The following is a 6,124-nucleotide window of genomic DNA, read 5'->3' on the forward strand; positions in this document are numbered from 1 at the left end:
TTATTTTATGTTGATGTCATGCTTATTATTGGTCAAAGTGCTGTGTGAATTAATAATTTGAAACAAGACTTAGGGGAATCATTTGCGATGAAGGATCTTGGACCAGCGAATCTAATTCTTGGAATAAAATCAGTCATTATGGAAAAGGCCAATAGTGTTTCAACACCTCTTGCAACACATTTTAAATTGAGCTTTGAACTTTGTCCTTCAAACGATGATGATAAAGAAGATATGAAGAATATTCCTTATGGTTCTTCTGTTGGAAGTCTTATGTATGACATGGTTAGCACAAGACCATATATTTCTCATGCCGTTGGCACTATGAGTAGGTTCATTTCCAATCCAAGAAAAGAACAGTGAGAATTGAATATTGAGATATCTTCGAGGTACATCAATTTTGTGACTTTGCATTGGAAATTAGAGTCTGAATTTAGTTAGTTATACCGACTCTAATATGGCAAGTGATGTTGATTTGAGAAAATCTACTTTTGGTTATTTGATTAATTTTGCAGGGGGAGCTGTTCTTTGGTAATCTAGACTTCAAAAATGTGTTGCGTTTTCAACCGCTGAAGATGAACTTATTAAAGCAACTGAAGCTTGTAAATAATTAATTTGGGTTAAGAAATTATTATCTATACCTGGTTTTGTGCATGATAAATACGTGTTTTTTTGTGATAGTCAAAGTGCGATTTATCTTAGGAAAAACACAACATTTGACTCTAGATCGAAGCACATTGATATGATGTATCATTATACATGATGTTCTAGATAAAAAGTTGCTAATTTTAGAGAAATTTCATACATATGATAATGGTGCTGATATGCTGACCAAAACACTACCAAAAGGCAAGTTCAAGTTTTGTTGTTCAACCACGGATTTGACAACAACCATTCCATAGTTGTGATGAATTAGTTTGTTGGGTTATTTGTTTGGGCTCCCAACTATGTAATAAAAATCTCATCCTGTTTAAGAAGCCAAAAAGTTTAGAATCCCAAAAGTCTAGAAGCCTAAAAGTTCAGAAGCTCAAGAGTCATTTTTGTTAAATAGGGGCATGGTTGTCTTATTGGAAAAAGACTCTTGAGATGTCCTCATTCTGCTATAAATAGTGGAGGAAGTGGTCTTATCATAACACATCTGAAAGTCATCTAGCATACACTTGTAGAGAGATAGTGAGATCTCTTTCTTGTTTAGCTCTTATCTTCATTTGTTTCGTGTTTAACATTTGATTATAGTGAAGATTTTTCTGGACAAAAGTTATATACTTTTTACTCCTTGATTTGAGGAGGTTTTCCACGTTAAATTCTTGGTGTTCTTGTTTCATTTATATTTTCTTTTATGTCTGTTGTTTCTCGCTCTTAAAGATCAATCAAGTGGGGAATCGTTTATTATCACAAGTGTGATGCTTATTCCGTTTTATTCCCAACAATTATTACATATCTAAAGAAGATTATCTTCAGATATATGGACAGTTCATATTAAACTATTACGAATTATCCAATCAAATTTAGTAACAACATTGTCTTTGGAGAGCCGTTACTGATAATCATATCAGTAACGACATTGCCTTTGTAGAGTCGTTACTGATATGATTATCATTAGTGGTTATAGAGCCGTTACTAATACTAATATCAGTAACTAGAGAGTCGTTACTGATATTTTTTATATCAGTGACGACAGTTCTAGTAATGAATGATAACAATTTATAAGGTCGTTACTGAAATTCATCATTAATGAACTTTTAGGCTTTTAGTAACGGCTTTGGCCCTTATTATGCTCATTTTTCTACTAGCGAGTCCCATGTATTTGTATAAAAATATTTAATTTAATTTTGAATTTATTATCCCAAATAAACTAGTAATTTTGATATCAACTATTTTAATTTTTAAATTGACACACTAGTAAAAAAAAGTAATATTTAACGGCAGTTTAAATGTCGTTAAAGGATATTTTCTTTTAATTAAAGTCTATTAACGGAGGTAAAATTACCGCAGTCAACTGCCGTTAAAAAACAATTATTCAATAAGGGCGAGAAAAATACCACAGTTAATAGTTTATAACGGCGGTTTCTTAAACCGTTATTAATAGTTTCTAACGGTGGTCTTAATAAACCGTAGTTAGAGACTATTAACTGCGATATTTTAACCATCCTTAGTTATTAGTTTTTACATGTGGTTTATAAAACCTTCATTATAGACTATTAACTATAATATTTTTACCGTCTTTATTAATTAACTAGGAGGATTCACGTGCGATGAACACAAATAAAAATGTGAACAAAATAAATTTAATAATTATTTTTTTAAAATATGTATTTAATGTTTAAAAGTATTAATAAATTACGAATAATATATTAAAAAATATATATATAACACTTTCATTTCATATTTTATTCCTCTTTTCACATAACTCATCACATATTTTCTCAATGGAACTCTCATCTCGTGACCTCATACTTTCACTTTGTTCAAATTAAAAACCTCAAACATTACCAATATCTTTTTACCCTCAATTTAGCCCACCAATGCACAATCAACCTCTCATCTCGTGACCTTAAAGCAATTCGACTAACCAACCATCTCATTCCACATTTATCTACCAATTCAAATCGAATTTCTCATATTGTGACCTTAACTTTCACTTCGGTCAAACAACTTATTTTCTCGCATATTTTAACCACAAATATCAATTTCTTTCCCAATTCACCTCTCATATATTTATTTTACTTTCATTTCAATTAATCAATAATCATCTCATTCAACATTTATCCCCCAATCACAATCGACATCTCATCTCTTGAAGACCTTACTTTCACTTTATAAAATAACCCATCTTCTCACATATTTTATAATATAGAACCCAAAATTATTATCCTCACTTTGACTAACCATACATTTCATTTCACATTTATTTACAACAATCGACCTCTCATCTCGTTACCTTACTTTCACTTTAACTAATTAACCATCTCATTCCACATTTATTCACCAATTCACAAGGGACCTCTCATCTCGAGATATTATTTTCACTTCGTCAAACAACTCATCTTCTAAAATATTTTACAATATACAACCCACTCTTCTTTATCCTCAAATCAAATAACCATCCATCTCATTTCACATTTATCCACCCAATAATCAACCTCTCATATGTGACTTTACACTTTCATTTCGGTCAAATCAACCAACTTCAACATTACCAATCTCTTTTACTCTCACTTTAGTCACCAATCCCCAACCAACCTCTTATCTTGTGACTTATATCCTCACATATTTTACAATATACAACCTGACTATTTTATCCTCATTTCGGCTAACTAATCATCTCATTCCCCATTTATCAACACCATAATCAACATTTCTTACACACTTTCATTTCAGTCAAATCAACCATCTCAAACATTATCAATATCTTTTACCCTCATATTGACCTCTCATATCGAAACTTTACTTTCATTTCGGTCAAACAATCCATTTCTTCACATATTTTACAATAAACAACACGACTTACATATTCTCACTTCGACTGACCAACCATCTCATTCCACATTTATCCACATAATCGGACCTCTCATACTATGACCTTAAACTTTCACTTTGGTACATTATTAATCTCTTTTACCATCATTTTGGCCCACCAATCCCAAATTGACCTCTCATTTTGTGACATACTCTCTTCGACTAACCAGCCATCTCATTACATATTTTTATTCCACCAATCTCAATCGACCTCTCATTTTGAGTCTTTATTTTTACTTCGGTCAAACAAGTTAATCCTCACATATTTTACAATAAACAACCCGACTTAACTATCTCACTCCATATTTTTATGCACCTCAATTAACCTTTAATCTCGTGAACTTACACTTTCACTTCGGTCAAATCAACAAACTCTAAAACATCTCATTTCATATCGTGAATATTACCCAACCACTAATTTCCCTGATTTTAACCATCCATCTCAATCAACCTCTAATCTAATGAATGTCATTTACTCACCCCACCAATTTCGTGGCATGTCATTTTGTATTCAACCATCTCTTCACTTTGATTAACCATCAATAATGTTTTTTTAGTTTAAAAATTGTCCCTAATAGGATTTGAACCATGGTCACTATGTAATATGAACATTTCAACCACTAGATAACTTAAATTGTTTGATTTATATTTATAACTTTATGTATGCCATATATAATTTATATGACTAACAATTAAAAAAAATACTTATATATATATATATAATATTTGTATTTTAAAAATATTTATTATTTTAATATTATTAGAATAATTTTTTGTAAAAATTTATTAATTTTTCATTAATATATATATATATATATATATATATATATATATATATATATATATTATTAATATTATACTATTAATGTTGATTTTTTAATATGATTTTAAATAAATTTTAAATTATTAATTTTATTTATTAGGTATATTATAAAAAATATATGACAACTAATAATGTTTATTTATTTATATATTATAAAATAATTAATACAAATATAATTATTATATATAAATATATATATATATATATATATATATATATATATATATATATATATATATATATATATATATATATATATATATATATATATATATATATATATATATATATATATATATATATATATATATATAGAAAGTGACTAATAATAAAATTTATTTATTTAAATAAATTGTTATATATATATAATATACATAATTATATATATATTATAAATAATTAATACAAATAAAATTATATATATATAATATAATATAATATAATATAATATAATATAATAGAGTTAAAAAAATGAATTCTCATATACTACTTTTTAAGTTTAATAATTAATTATGTATTCATTCATTTTTATTTTTAAAATATTTATTATTTAAATATATTTAGAATAATTTTTTTTAAATTTATAAATTTTTTAATTATTATATATATATATGAATTATTAATATTATACTATTAATGTTGATTTTTTAATATGATTTTAAATAAATTTTAAATTAATAATTTTATTTATTAGGTATATTATAAAAATATATGATAATTAATCATTTTTATTTATTTATATATTCTAAAATAATTAATGCAAATATAATTATTATTATTATTATATAGAGAGAGTGAAAGTGACTAATAATAAATTTTATTTATTTAAATAAATTGTTGTATATAATATATATAATCATATATATATATATATATATTATAAAATAATTAATACAAATAAAATTTTATGTATATATATAATATAATATAATATAATAGAGTTAAAAAGAAAAATGAATTTTCATATACTATTTTTTATGTTTAATAATTAATTATGCATTCTTTAATTTTTAATATATTTATTATAAAATAATAACAAAAATAGAATTATTTATATATATATAAATATAACTATTTATTAAAATAATTTTTTTTTGAAAAGAAAAAATATTAAATTAAAAAAAAAGTTAAAATAATAATTTATATAACAAATATATAAATAATTAAAATATTTTTTTTATTTAAATAGGTTGTTATAAATATATATAATATATAATTATATATATTATAAACTAATTAATACAAATAGAATTATATATATATATATATATAAATAAAAGGTGACTTAAGAAAAATCTTTGAATAGGTTTATATATATTATATAATTATATATTATAAAATAAATAAAGTTAAAATAATAAATAATTTTTTATATTATTTTTTAAGTTTAATAATTACTTATGCATATATATATATATATAATTAAGTAAAAAAATTGATATAATTTATATTCATACACATTAATTTACTGATTGAATTTATGAAAAAAATACAACTTAAATATTAATTTTCTTTTCCACTTAAATATCCAATTTAACGACAATTCAAGCACTTTAAATTTAATTAATAATATATATATATATATATATATATATATATATATATATATATATATATATATATATATATATATATATATATATATAAAAGTGAGGTATTCATTTTGTCTTATTCAAATTAACCAAGTAATAAAACTATGCACAATTTGAACATTATATATATTTTGAAAAACTTTTATCTAGGGTGAGTTAATAGTCGTATATAAATGATAAAACATTCTACAAA

The sequence above is a fragment of the Impatiens glandulifera genome, chromosome 1, assembly GCF_907164915.1.
Source record: "Impatiens glandulifera chromosome 1, dImpGla2.1, whole genome shotgun sequence".
Taxonomy (NCBI): Eukaryota; Viridiplantae; Streptophyta; class Magnoliopsida; order Ericales; family Balsaminaceae; genus Impatiens; species Impatiens glandulifera.